General features: G+C 41.6%; 1 protein-coding gene across 10 annotated transcripts in view; it reads left to right on the top strand.

Moving 5' to 3' along the window:
* Positions 1 to 15523, top strand: part of Esrrg (estrogen related receptor gamma) — a 612799-nt gene that overhangs the window by 434528 nt on the left and 162748 nt on the right. The gene's annotated exons all lie outside the window — the stretch shown is intronic.

Consider the following 15523-nt stretch of genomic DNA (forward strand, 5'->3'; position numbering starts at 1 on the left):
ACCCCTCTCCAGGTATCCACCACACCCTTCCTGTCTCACTGTGGATCTCTCTGTGGGCAATGATAATAAAGACATTTCAGAGAACATGGTAGGTCTGCAACACAGCCGAGCAGGGCGCGCCAGGTTCCCAGTGCTCTTCCCCACACTGCTTTGCTTGTAGATTTGAGAACGTGTTGAGTATTTAGATCTATGTTTCTGTTCCACACGTGTATATTAGCTTCCTTGGCAATCTCACCAGCATGTGGGTTACTATGTTCTTGCACCAGAATTGCTGGGTCTGGGATGCTAATCCTGGCAGGCCAAGGGTCACAGTTTGAGAACTGCCACTCCAGACATATTTATCGTGATCTCAATGTCTTTTTCTTGTAGCTGGATATATGCTTCCTGTGTTTGTGAATTAATTTGAATAGAAAACACATCTCCAAACAAATGCCAGTGTATAACCTAACCTTTACAAACCTCTAGATTTAGAAATACCATGATTATATTTTATGCAAAATGTAGAATGATTGAAATTTGTAGCCTCTCTTTTAAACTAGTTATATACAAACATAAAATTTAGCATGTGTACACACACACATATATATATTCTAGCAGAAAACTAGTTTTCACTTTTTTGATCTCTTGTGACAGTCTTTAAAAGTACATGAGGGGAAGAAAGAATAATCATATATCAAGGGTCTAAAGCACACCAATGTTTCTGCTCATGGTATATTCGTATATACTTGCATATGCATGCACACACACATACAAGCACATGGGTGGATAGGTAAGGATAGATAGACAGGTATAATATATAGATGACTGATAAATGATAGATAGATAGATAGATAGATAGATAGATAGATAGATAGATAGATAGACAGATAGAGGCAGAAAGACAAATAGATAATATGATTATGTTGGGATTGCACTCTGGGCCTTCTGCATGCATTCTACCACTGAGCCACACCCAGCACCATTATATATGTATGTATGTATGTATGTATGTATGTATGTATATATATATATATACATATATATGTCCAACAGCCAGTCATATACACAAAGTCTAACTTTTCATACGTCTACATTTTCCGAACTTTTTTGATTATTAGGAATTTCCTGCAAACAATGTTCTTAAACATTTTTTCCAGAGCCTTAACCCCTAATTTCTGTACTAATTTGTCTTTGGTATGGCCAAGGCCAAGGGGGACGTTTGTCAGTTTCCTAGGTGATCCCTCACGTGAAGTCAAGGTGATGAGTTGGTGCACTCTGGTGTGTTAATGTACCAGTGGTCCTCAGAGTGGGATAGCAGGGCCGGATCTGTCAGCATCACCAACAAATGTGTTAAAAGTGCAAACCCTAGGCCTCTGCCTAGGCTAACTCGACGAGAGTCTCTGGTATGAGCCTGGCAAGCTAGACTCCACAGTTTTCTAGGTGCTGAGGTCAGAGCCTGAGACCCTGAAGCCCACTGATAGTGATTTCCTAAGGACATCTTGCCATGCATCTGCATGGCCTTTCTAGAACGTATATAGAATCAGGTTATTCAGAACCCGAAGTGCCGCGATATGCTGGTTTCTAAGGTATGAAGGAGGTGTTTCTTGCTAAGCACTAATACTTTTTACATATTTTCATAGGTGATTCTAGAGCCTCCTCCGTGCACGTGGGGTAGCTCCCTACCCTTACTCTTTGTTGTGCTGGATGGACATTGGGCACTTGGGATGGAAGCCAAGCCTTGTGCAGGCTGTGTAAGGCTCTCTCCTTGTGGACAACTCCCCTTCCCCTTCCCCTTGTCTTCTTTCTTGCAGTGTCCTCGTCTGTGGTTGAGAACTCAGGGTTTACTGACAGCTCACAAATAAGGCACTGAGTGTAAGCTCATTTCTATACTCCCAATTACCCTGCCCTAAATGCTAGATTCAATCCTGGCACTGAAACTTTTTTTTAAATAAACATACGCTGTTCAAGACATCATAGCTCTAACAGATGCAGCTTTCCATTTTCTTGACCAGAAGATCATGCTTTAATTTTTTCTTATTAAAATCCCCCAACCCTGGAATCTTTTTTTCAACACCCATACTTGGTACAATGCTTAAGAACAGAAGTAATACAAAGTCACATGGAGAGGTTGAAGATGTGGCTCAGTGACCTAGCATGGACTTAGCATGGACAAGTCCCTGGGTCCAGTTCCTTTAATCACCACCAGGAACAACAGCAACAAAATATGTAAGGATATTCATTGTGGCATTTGGACAAAGCATATCTTCATCCTGTTCACTGATAATGGCAAAATTTAAGGATGAAAATGCCTCAAATCTCTGATTTGTTTTTATCAGCCATTGGCTAATATTACTATAATCCTTGGGTTTCAGAGTGTATGAAATTCAATTTGTTAGTAATTTTTGTTAAATTTGGTCTGGCATGAAGATAAATGTTTGGGGATGAAGGAACAAATGCAGGTTAGGCTGATAGAAGCAGTGGACGCTCCCTGTAAAAACCAGTACCATTTAGCCACAGATTTTTCCATAGCTGGCGTGATCCGGGCAGTGTGCTGGCTGTGGTTTCTTTCATCCTCTCAACATCCTTTGCCAGTTCTACTTCTCAAGCTGTGGGTTGAGATGAATTCTTCTTCTACAAGTTTCTTGCTTTTGGTGGGTGGACATCAGCGTCTTAGAGTAGCAAAGAGGATTTATGTCTATTTTTTGGCTTGTTTTGCTGAGACAGAATATGTCAGAGTAATAATAGTTGGTTGTTTTCTTTTGTTTTTGATTTTTTTATTTAAAGAAACACAGATTATTACTTCGATGCGAACGAAATAGTTATTGACTGAGCAACCTCTGGCATAGAGCCATCCGTGTTCTGGGTGTGATTATCTGTTAGGATGCCGGCCGGTACACAGAGCTCAGCAGAGCCAGACGCAGGATGATTCTTGGCATAGGTGCAGAGTGCTGGATTTTCCTCCACACTGGAGAGAGTGAGTTTCAAGGCTTTTGAGCATGAGACAGAGATGTCACTGTCCCGATTAGCACTCCGGTCTTGCCCACCTGGCTGTGCTTGGAGCTGGCAGCTGGGGCACACTCCGTAAGAGTACTCTGCTAGCCGCATCCTCAGGGCTCATACTGTGCTGTTCACTTAGCCCCCAAAAAGGCAGTGAGGCAAATAAAGGGATTAAATTGTGAAAGTATAATGTAATAATTAGGGCGGTAATTGTAAGGAAGATTGGAACGGACCCACCTTATTGTGGCCAAACAGTGGTGCCTGAACTCCAAAGGTGTCGAAAGTAGCCCATCCGTATGGCAGCCGTGTGTGTCTGTGTTTCTTTGAGGAAGGGTAGAGGGTGGCTCTTGGGACTCAGGGCAGCATCGAAGCAAATTCTCCTTGACAGGTAGTAGTTTCTCCCTCCCCTCCCTGGGAACTCTTCAGGGAATGAGCCGAGCTTACATAACTCCCCTTGAGAACTAGGCCTGCCTACTTCTGTCTCACAGCCCCGATGGCCAGGACATTATGTAAGTGTGACTTCGGCCTCACCCGGGACTGGTTCTGGTCTCTTGCCTTCCTAAGGGACATGCGTAGCCAAAGGCTAATCTGTGGGCGGTAGTGACTCTTAAGGATCTTTCTTCGTACTACAATGACTTATTTGGTGGATTTATTTGTTTACTGGTCTGCAATAAATAGGAGTTTGAAAGAATGGACAAGAAAACACAGCCTATTTTATAGAATAAAATGTGGTCCAACTCTAGAATTGAAAATAAAATGAACTAAAAATTTTAAAGTAAGCATATATTTTTTAAAAGTTGTACAAAAATAAACAAACTGGACATGGCACTCCATACCTACAGTTCCAGCAATTGGGAAGGCTGAGGCAGGAAGCTGTAAGTTTGAAGGTAGCCTGGCCTTCATGGTAAGAACCCATCTTAAAGAAAAAGACAAAAGGAGCAAATGGTAGATCAAATAATTCTTAAAGTTGGAACTAAACATAGACCGTGGCAAGCTTTGACAAAAATATTGAGTATTGTTCTTTCAAAGCCGACTATGATATTTTACTCTTGAAAAGACAATTAATTATGGATTTCACTGAATGCCAATTAGGAAGGCATATTCTACTTACTAATTATTTCCAAGGAACTACTGGACAAGTGGGCAAGAGTCCAGGCTTTGTTTTTTGAGAGCTTTTTGTTTGGTTTTGTGGGGAGCTAGGGAGGGAACCAGAACCTTGTATATGCTAAATCTGGGGTTTCTACTTGGCCATACCCCCAGTTGTTGAGATGCTTGCAAGGACTTTGACATTTCTGTCAAATGTAACCCTAACAACTGATAGGATTTCAGCAGCTGCCATGTTTCCATTGTTATTGATTTGGAAGGAATGATTCCATTACTTTTGTTTTTGTTTGTCTTTTTCTAATTCTGGTTGTAGTTCATATATAAATGGGGAAAGTTTTTGTTTTTTCTTCTCCTTGTCCCTCACAATTTTCTTTGGAATTTTTTTTCCCAAAAAGGAAAACATTCACAAAACATATCAATACATTTAACAGAAAACACTAGGTCATTATAGCTTTTATTCCAGCATTAGAATGAAGAAAATTGGTTTTATACACCCCCCCATTTCAAAACAGAAAATTATATGTGTAAGAATATAAGATTTGGAACAGATGATGCTTGGTGGTCAAGTGGTAGAAGGTTTACCTAGCATGTGTAAGACCCTAGCAAGTAGGTTCATTTTCTGTCAACACACACACACACACACACACACACACACACACGAAAAAGTTAAACAAAGAAAACAAAATCTTGGGACTTACATTAAACATTGCGTTCCCCACTGAGCGTGTGGTCCACGCTTGCAGTCCCAGACCTTGGTGAAGCAGAGATGAGAGCATGTGTGTTCAAGGCTAGCTTGGGCTGCATAGTGGCACCCTGTCAGAAAGAAAAGTGCTCAGAATGGAGGTAGTAACAGCGCAGTTGCCTGCCATGAATAAGGCCCTGCCTTTTATCTTCCATACCTCAAAAATAAATCACTTTGTGGTAGAAAACAAAAGCACATACCCTAATAGTCATCGATATGGGGCCTATAGCTCCAAAGATGGAGAGAGCTCGCTGTTGGGGCAGATTTTAATTTGAACACTCGGGCCTGAGACAGTACTTTGAACTCATAGATTTTTAAATAGCTTCAAAAGGTCAACACAGCAATGAAACCAAGTATATAGAACACGGTCCCTCAGACATATTTACTGTCCCAAAATACTTCATCTCCTCCTGGAGATGTTCTGATCTGTCCAAATGTTCTGATCATACCATCAAGAACCAAAGAAATGACATACCATATTTATAACTATGGTAAAATCACATGTCAGGGTTTACTGCAGAATAAAAATGTCCTGTTTTCTTATTGGACCAAACACAGTTTCAGAGACTGAAAGTCCATTCTGAACTTTTTGTTTTGAAACTCCTGGAGGGTGTGTGTCCCAAAGAAGCAGGGGAAGACATACCTAGCAGTAGCCTACAGCTCAGCTGCTTTTCCTTCCCACCCCTGGCCCACCTGATCTTGATCTCTTCTCAATATTTCCAAGCCAATAACCCCCTCCAAACATCTGCCCCAGGCACCCCTCACAGATCTCATAACAGTGCACTCCAGCCGTGACCTTTGATCCCGTTCCACTTCTAGAAGATGGATTTAACAGAGAGCTTGCTCAGAATTGGGCTGGGCTTACAGCATCTAGCCAGGCAATTGAGGGTCCCAGGCACTCAGGATCTGGGCTATAGAGTGTTCCATGCTGCCTCCTGGTACCTTCACAGCCTCTTATAAGAGGGTTGTTCTCCAATGTCCATGGCCTCAGGTACAAAGTGCATTGATAGAATCCCAACTTATACCCTAAACATGAAGCTTAAATGCTGGCCTGAGGGCTTTTGTTGAGAGGAATGGAACCTAGGCACTGTGTCTGGTGCTAGAAACTTCCTCTGCACTGTGAATTATTTTGTGCAACGCTTTGTGGAAGCAGATCTTATGGTCCTGGAGGGTCTTTGAGAAATGTATCATTTTTTAACCATCGTGTGCAATCATAGTCTTAGGGCAGACCATTTACAGCAATCAAGAAAAAACTAAGAACTCACATACTGAGAGAATGCATCCTATGAGCCTCTAAAGGGATGTGTTGAAATATCTCCTACTAAAATAGTTCATGGAAAAAATAATTATAGAACTTTATAGTAAACGTCAACTTAAAAGCTCAACTATGTTCTATAATTAAAATCTAAAATAATACAGGGATGTCTGAGTTAACTTGATGAATCTCTGTGATTATCAGCTTGGAGGCAGAATTGAAGACAGAAATAATATTTTCAAAAGAATTGCTGTCTGTAATTCAGTGACTTTGACTTAGAACTTGAACTAGTTTTTGTGGTAAGTTTAATTGACTTTTCTTCTTTTTCTTGCATTTGATACTAATTCTGCCTAATCTGTTTTGAAATGCATTAATGTTGCAAATTCTAAATTACAGATGTGATCTCATGCCTACATTATCCCTTGCTGGTCCAGTGTTTATTTTCGTAGTAAGAGTATTGCTGACTTTCTCTGTGGGTGGAGAGGTTTTGCATGAATGAATGTCCTGAAGACAGTGTCGTTCACTTCTGTCTTTTGATTTAGAGAGGCAGTAGGTAGGACTTCATTTCCCAAGGATTGCCCAGAGAGTCAGGGAAGCTGTCCTGTTGCTTGGATGGTTGAAGGTAGACCAGACAGTAGAACCTAAATTTCTTAGCATGTTAGCTACCTGGGAATGTGAGGGCAGCATACCTTCTCTGATCTGCGCTGCCTGCCTAGTTTCATTTATTGAGCTGTTTAAAAATCGAAAAGTACTCTAAGCTTGGGTCTTAAGAATATAAGGGCAGGGTTCCATTGGACTTCCTGGCCGTAGTTAGGCTAAATTCTGTCTAGACTCAAACATTCTGCTGGCAACTCTATAGGCGTATTGAGCAATCAGGCTCACGCTACAGGGCTCCTAGGCAGCTGGTGTATGTGTCCTTTATTTAAGTGGATGATCAAATATTAAGTAAGTTCACACCATTGATAATTTTTTTAATTGTCGCCCCAGCTTTGTGAACATCTTTTTTTTCTCAAGCATCAGAATTTTCTAGCATCTTTACTGTTTATGTGTTCGTTTTCTTACTATTTTAACCCCATGTGTACTATTCACCTGTGAACATTATGATACAAGTGTCTGTGTGCATATGTGTATATGTATATGTGTGTGAATGTATATATGTGTTCATAGGTACACAAATACATGTGTTCATTTATGTTCATAAGCATGTGTCCATACATATAGGTGTATGTGAATAGGTACACGCATGTATGTACATGCATATGCACATGTATATATCTGTGAATATATGTACATGTGTGTATGTTTGAATATGCCTGTATATATACCCATATGTCTGTGCATATATACATATATGTGACTTAGGTGTACACATATGTGGTGGTATATCTTCACATATATGAGTATAGTTACATGTAAACATATGTATGTGTATTAAATAGTGAAGCATGAAGCAGAACCTTTGAAAATTAAGATAAGGTAATTAATGGTGTTTTAAAATGTTGGCTTTTTGGATTATGTAATACCAAAGTGATTGTTCTCATAGATTAAATTGTCTATGCAATCTTCCCACTGTGTAGCCGAGGTTGGCCTCGAACTCTCAGTTCTCCTGCCTCATCCCTGGAGTGTCTAGATGACAATAGCACTGTGTCCCATATATGCTCTGTCTTTTATCCAGGAGTGGAATGCATAAACTCAATGACCCTCACAACATTTTAGCCTCTGCGTTTAGGAAAGAAACGTCCCCTTCCCACCGCAAGAGCGTCTGGTCTTATTTATGTGTATTTTGGGAACACAGTGCACATACTGTATTTTTGAAAGCCACTTGAATGTGTGTGTCATTTGATGTCTGGCGTTTAGAGTGTCTGCTCCACTTGGGAGTTAGTAGATAAGAACTCCGCTGTGCGAGGGAAGTTGTAACAATCAGCAGTGAAGTATGCTCTGGTTTGTTCCATTCTGTGGTGTCAAGGACTGAACCCAGGGGTTTTGGCCCTTGGGGTCAGTGGGGTAGGCTAAGCTACACTCCCAGCTGCAACAAAACTTTAGTACCATGTTTAAAAGGCTAGTTAATTCACTGACAAATTAATAAGCAAACAGCAATAACTTTTGGAGTAATATATGTGTAGATTATCTGGTCCTATGTTCTGCCTTTGTGACTCCTGAAGGTGCTTGGGAAGAAGCAAGAGCACAGCATATTATATCACATGCATTAGTATTAATTTAATTTTATTTTTAAATAGAGGGTAAGCATGTATATTTTTCTGTGGTAAACAGTTCCCTGCTTACCCAAAGCCCCACCTCCCACCCCCAACACTAAAATGAACAATTATGCAAAGGGCTGGAGATCTGACTCAGTTGGCACTCATGACGCCCTGGGTCCCAGCACCAGATAAAAAACCGGTATGGAGACACATGCATGGAATGCCGGCTCTGTGAAGGTGGGCACTGGAGCATCAGAAGTTCCTCATCTATGTAGCGATTACCAGGCCAGACCCTGTCTCCAAAGCAAAGATACTGTACTGTCATTGCAATGACGCAATTGCAAGAGCTATAACTAAAAAAAAAAAAAACAAACAAACTTTATAGTCATATCTGAAAGCATACTTCAGACTTTGTATTTTAAATCAACTCTAATATAGGTAAGTGAACACCCTATCTTTCTATTAGTGCCTTTGAAACAGGGCCTATGTTCTAGAACCTAGAAAAATAAAGCTGTCATTTATAATAAATTGTCTTTACAAATGCATATGGGTTTTGGGAATCACACCCACGTCCTCCGTAAGAGCAGCAAGTGTTCTCCGCCTCTGAGCTGTCCCTCCAGCCCCTGCCTCAGCATGCAGTCAGACTGCACAAGCCTCCCTCATTCATTCCTGGGAACTTCTTTAACTGAATCTCTGTTTAGAGACTGAGATCAAGTCCTGGGACTAGGGCTAGCAGGAAGCCTGCTTCTTCCCCTAGTGATCTGTATCCTGTCTCCTCGTGCACCCCTGCTTCTGAGGCACTCTTTCACTGAAGGAAGCAACTCCCCCTGCCTTTTTTATTCCAAAGATTCCCAGGACTTCTGCTGGTACAGTTTACCATCTGAACATTCCAGAGCGCTAAGAAGTTTTTGTTGGGTCTTCCAAGTCTCAGGAACTTTGTGGGTCACTTCAATTCCTGGCTGTTTTGCAGAGTAGAATGTTTCCCCTGATGTTGAAACTTCTCAGCAAGTGAGGTGTGTCTGATGTTTTGCCTACAGTTCACTGGCCTTTCCCTCAGCACCTGGCACTATAGCCAACATTGTCTTTTGACTGATGAAGAGGTAGGAGGGTATTCTTTGATTACAAGATAAACTCAAACAAAAGAACTGGTACCTGTGTTGGCATGGTAATGACTTTCCTTCTCACCCTCCCTTGAGTAGAAGCCAAGTCTTTTACGGATGTATTAACCTCAGTTTCTTAGAGAAAAAATTTCACACCTAGCCTATTTTGAACTTGGAGAAATCCTCCTGTCTCAACTCTCACCCTGCTGGGAGGCTTCTAGGCACATTATCTCCAGAATTTTTGCTGTTCTTTGTTCCTGAGACAAAGATTTGCTTTGTACTTGCAGTGGCATCTTTGTCCCTATTTTACCATGCTCGATTAGTCTTGAGAAATTCGACCTTAGTAGGAGCAGCCCACACACACATTCAGTGCTGTAGGGTAAAGTGGTATAAATAAAACTTTATGCTTTGTGGCTTTGAAAATGCTTGTTTTTATATAATTTTCTTCCTTCAATGAAGCCAAAATTAGCCATAGATTAACGGGGTTGGAGTATGTGAGAATGTCCACCTGATGGACCCAGGAAACACAAAGAAGTTCCGAGAGTAGGGTTGTCCAGAGCCCCTGCTGGTGTGGGTGACATTCTGATGATTATGAGGAAGATGTGGGTTGACAGGATTCTCCCGACTCAGAGGCAAACACACTCTCAGAAGCCAAAGTGCAGGATGCTGGCATGGCTCCATGGTAGAGTCCTTGCCTCCTAAAAATGAGGCTGTGAGTTCTAGCCTGAGCACAGTCGATCAATAGGTTAATCAATCAATCAGTTGGAAATGGACAAATTTTGAGGTACAGGGCAGGGTTGTTTCCTTTCAGGGTGAAGGCCAGAGTCGTGGTACATTTTTCTGATTTGTTACTTAATAAACTTAGATAGCATCTTAGGAATTAAAGGTTAATAATCATCTTCTTATGAACTGAATCAATCCCCTTTCAGTCACTACCATGGGAAACCAATAGTCCTTGTCCTGGAGCTCGCTAACAGCATTCAAAAATTTCGCCTAAAAGCAAAACTTGGTGAAGGATTCTGTTGAAGAGTTTTGGCACTCACAGCTGAAATATATCCATGGACATTTGTGTATTTGGTGCTGGATATTGAAACCAGTCCCTTGAACGTTCATGTTCTTCAACGGAGTCTACCCTCATTCTCTAAGATTATAATCAGTAGATATATATTAAAACTTAACTTCATCATGGTAAAAAACATAAATTTAAAACCTTAGCCACTTGTGTCAACTGTGTTCACTTGGCCAAGTAGCAGATCTTTAAAGTTCTGTCTTGTGACCCTTACACTGTGGCCTTGATATAGCTCCTCCTGCCACCAGCCCTAAGTTCATTCGACTTTTTGTTTCTATGAGTGGGCAGGCCCAGACACAGAACATAAGCATAGCCAAGAACAAGGAAGACCATGCAGTATTTTCTTCTGGTCCAAGGGGATGGAGCTCAGGCAAGGAGGTAGCTGGTAGGCAAGTGTTCCATCCCGAAGCGAAATCCCAAGACTTAGTGTTTAGCTTTTGTTGTGACTCACACTAATTTTAATATCCTCAAGGTCCATCCATGACATGTGGTATATTCCAGAACTTCCCTTAGAAAACTGAATAATATTCCATTGTATGTATGTAGCTGATATTTTTTAATCCATTCATCTCTTGAGAGACATTTAGCATGCATCTACCTTTGGGATGCTTAAATTATGAGTGTACCATTGGGTACCTGTCTATACAAGATGCCATTTTCTGATTGAAGGCTAGACCAGAGGATCCAAATGTTCAATGTAGCTTCTTCAAAGTCACCCTGGGCAAGTTACCAGGTTCTGTGTCAAGATGAGGATGCAGCTTAGCTATAGCTCACCTGACATCTGTAAGACTCTGGATTCAAACCCAGCCCCACCCCTCCCAGAATGCACTTGTAGTCTGTGTGAAAATGTATCAAGGAATGAAATGGCCAGTGAGGAATAACTGTTTTTTGTAGTTTTTGAGGAATATCTTTACTGTGTTCCATGCCACTTTGTCAACTTGCATTCCCACTAACACACACATCCTCATAAGCACATGTCATTTCTTCTTCTTTGATTTTATTAGTTTTCTTAATAGTTTTGAGGTGACTGCTTAAACATTTTTTGATTGAGGAATTGTGTGTGTGCCCAAATTTAAAGGTTCTTTTGTTGTTGTTTGTTTGCTTAATCTTTTACCTCTTTGGATTTACTCACAGGTAATTACATAACTAGATAGTCTACATCGTTTGTTTCGTTTTCTAAGTTCTATACGTTGTTTTTATACTAGTTATTGAAGTATTTATGGCTTTGGAATAATAGTAACTTACAGATGGTTATGAGCTGCCTGACATGGTTTCCTGGAACCCAGTCAGGTCCTCTGCAAGAGTAGAATGTGTTCCTCACTGGAGCCACGAATCCAGAGCTGATGCTGAACATATTAGATTTTACCATGTGCATTGTTGTTTTAATGCTTCTCATAATCTTAATTCTTTATCATCCCAGGACAGTAGGGTTTGCCATCACAATATTCTTTTCTAGACTAATAACTGAAGTGTTGGGAGCAATCCGGTCTTGGGAGAATCAGAACCCACAGTTATGACTCTGCCTTGGACATGTTAAAGTTCTTTGAAGCTTTTGTAATTTTAGGCCACATTTTTCTGAAGAGATTGTAGTTCGTGAACACTTTTTTCCCCATTAAGTTGTTAAAATAAAACGAAAGTAGGGAATTAAGAAGAGTACAAAAGTTATGATTAGATAATATTAAGGGTTTTTAGAAAGGAGACAGTCAGGCTTAAGGCTTAACAATGCTTAGGGTTTTATCACTCGTTTCAGAAATCCCTGAAGTTTAAAGCTGGAGAGCCCAACTGTGCTGCGTCGCCTCCTGGTTTCTGTCTGTGACCCCTGCGCCTTTCACCTGCTGCCCCTCATTCCCACATCTAGCTCGACTGGTCCCAGACTGACCATGATAATATCTGTTCTTGTGTCCTGTGTGTCACAGACTCCTTCTCTAGCTCTCATGGGGAGAGGCTGGTTTTGCTTTTAGTTTGTTTGGTATTTGAGACAGGGTCTTTTTCTGTAGCCCAGGTGGGCCTGGAACTTGGAGCCATCCCACTGCCTCAGCCTCTCCAGGGCTGGGATTGCAGGGATGAGGCCCCAGACCTGGCTTTCATGGGTGTTTTGTTTGTTGGATGATATTTATTTATTTATTGGTGTGTGTGTGTCTGTCTGACTGTCTGTCTCTGTGTGTATCTGTCTGCCTGCCTGTCTGTCTGTCTCTCACTTTCTCTCTCTCTCTCTCTCTCTCTCTCTCTCTCTCTCTCTCTCTCTCTCTGTATGTGTATGTGTGTGTGTGTGTGTGTACATGTAAGCTTCAGTGCATTTATAGAGGGCAGTAGACAACTTTATGAGTCATTTCTCTCCGACATGTGGGTTCCTAGGGATGGCAGCAAGCTCGTGATCCACTGAGACATCTAGGTTTCGTGTTCCCTGGCTCTGATGTGAGAATGACAGTCTATTCATATAAACTTCTCAACCACAGAAGCCGGCAGCTCAGAACTGGTGTCTTTTCTCTTTCTTGTTTCATAACAATGAATATTTTTCTGAAGGAGGAGAACTTTCCATTCTTACTACAAAAGAACACTGTTACATTCTGTGACCTCAGTCCTGTCTTACCTTTGACTTTTCCAGCTCTTTTGTAGAGATAAGCACACGTTAACACACTTCTATAAGGTTGTCTCTGAGGTTTACTCCTGTAGCCCAGGCTGACCTTGAACTCAGTGTGTGACTCAAGGATACTCTCTGAACTTCTGGTCCTCTGGCCTTCACTGCCCACTAGGCCTGTTTTTATCCAGTGTTAGGATAGCCCCCAGGCTAAGTAAGCACTCTACCAATTGAGCTACACCCTGAGCCTGTGGCTAGATTCTGAGCATCCTTTCCCAGTGAATGTGGACATGTCCCATATTGGGTCCCGATGACCACTCTGTACCTCTTCACTTAGTTTCCATTTGAGAAAGGCCAGAGAGCAGTGAGAGACATAAGTGCACAGCTTACACGCGTGGACAGGCAGAGGTCACATCCTTTGCCATCTCTTCTGTCTCTGGTCCTGGAGCTTACTACCTCCACCTCCCCAGCACTGGAATTGTAGGAAGCTGCCTCTGTGCCTGGCTTTTTAAAAGTGAATACTGAGAATGTGGAGTTAGTTCCTCATTCTTGCACAGCGAGCTCTTTGACCACTGACCCATCTCGCTAGCCCATCCCTTCTTTTCAACTCACCTGTTGTAGAAGCTGAATATGTCTACTTGCTTATAGTTTGCAAGAAGAGAAAAGCCGATGTTGGATATGGAACACAGCAGCTTTGGAGTTATGGACAGCTCTGGTGTGACATATTCCTTGTGGCAGAGGTGACCCTTCTATAAGGACTTCTGTGACTTCATCCTTACCCTTATAGAAACTTAAATACTGGGGTAAGGGTGAGGGGAAGATCACTGGGAGAGTACTTGCATAACAAATGCAAGGCCCTGGGATTTTTGTTTCATTTTGATTTTTGAGACAGCATCTTATTGTGTAGCCTACACTAGCCTCAAAATCAAGATCCCCCTGCCTCAGTCTCCAACGTGCTGAAATACCAGGTGTATACACCACAGGTATCTGCAACAAATACGTTTTTAGTAGACGTTTATCACAGCCCGTCAGATATATTTTAGAGCCTGCCCTGGTGATTGTGGAGTCCTTTCTTTCCCTTCGTGAACAATAGCATTATTCTAGGATCTTCAAAATGCTTTGTGTACAACACGATACCCGTTGCTTTGGTGACATGCTCTGTTTGTTTCTGTGGAATTAAACTGGCCACAGACCACAGTGGCAATGAGACTAGATGAAGGATTTCTTCCCGAGGTGCTGAGAGATTTCACTCTCTCAAAGCAACCCTATCCTACCCCACAGCTGCCCAGGTCCCTTAAGGCTGACACCAGCAAAAGACAATGCCAAGATCCACCCTCACCCTCTCATTCCCGGGGTCCTGTGTCAGGCTTCAAAAGGCTCTCTCTGTCCAACAACTGTAGCAACAAGAGCTACACAAAGAAACTGCTCAGAGGACAGGGCATGTACAATGCATTTTTCTACTTTGAATGACAGTCAGTAATGAGTTTGAAAAGATTAGAGTTAAGTAGAATCACCTTCTACTTAAAAGTGCAGGCTTTGGAGCTAAGCTTTCTGGGTTCAAAACCTGCCTCTGGCACCTGTGAGCTGATTCCGGTGTGTCTTCTAGTCTCCTGGGCTTAAAGCGCCCATCAGCACTGTAGGTGTTCCAGTGAGCACATCCAAGGGTAGCTACCATCAGTAGTGTTTTTGGTTGCTGTTCTTCGTGTTGGCACCTGGATTTTCAGAAGTGCCTGTAGAAATCACTGGGGTGGATGTCAGGATGTCTTGTAAAGGGAGCAGCTGAGTGTGGAGCCATCCCTCCCTGGACTGCAAAATGATGGGGATGAAACAACCAGAGAGTAGTGTCTCTTTGAAGAGAACTTACCAGTAATACACTCAGCATGTGACCTCATTAGCAAGGATCTGATCTTTCCAAACTTTACCCTTTGCAATCGTTTTTCTAAACGTTCTCCCCACGCATACATTTCTAACATACATCCATGTAGACACATAAATTTCTAACATATATTCATGTAGACATGTACATTTCTAACATACATCCATGTAGACTATACATTTCTAACATACATCCATGTAGACACATACATTTATAACATACATCCATGTAGACTATACATTTCTAACATACATCCATGTAGACACATACATTTATAACATACATCCATATGACCATGTATTGGCTAGCTTTCACATGAGGGAGAAGGGAGGGTTTCTTATCTTTCTGAATATGAACTTTCCTTTATCTTTCTTTTCTCTTTTCTTACTGTCTATTTTTTTTTTGGATGAAGAGTTGGGTCATAGACTCTGCAATGAGACAGTAAAGAACAGAATCCCTAAAAAGTCAGTGGATGGTGTAGCTACTATGGGATGCTCCTTGAAGACGGATTACTTAGGACAATGAGGCAAAAGGTTCACCTGAGCCCAAGGTCAACCAGACCACATGTTAAGATGATGTCTTGAAAATAATTTGATAATGAGTGCCCTCTATGGTCTGTTGACTT

This window comes from Microtus pennsylvanicus, chromosome 10 (assembly GCF_037038515.1).
Source record: "Microtus pennsylvanicus isolate mMicPen1 chromosome 10, mMicPen1.hap1, whole genome shotgun sequence".
Classification (NCBI taxonomy): domain Eukaryota; kingdom Metazoa; phylum Chordata; class Mammalia; order Rodentia; family Cricetidae; genus Microtus; species Microtus pennsylvanicus.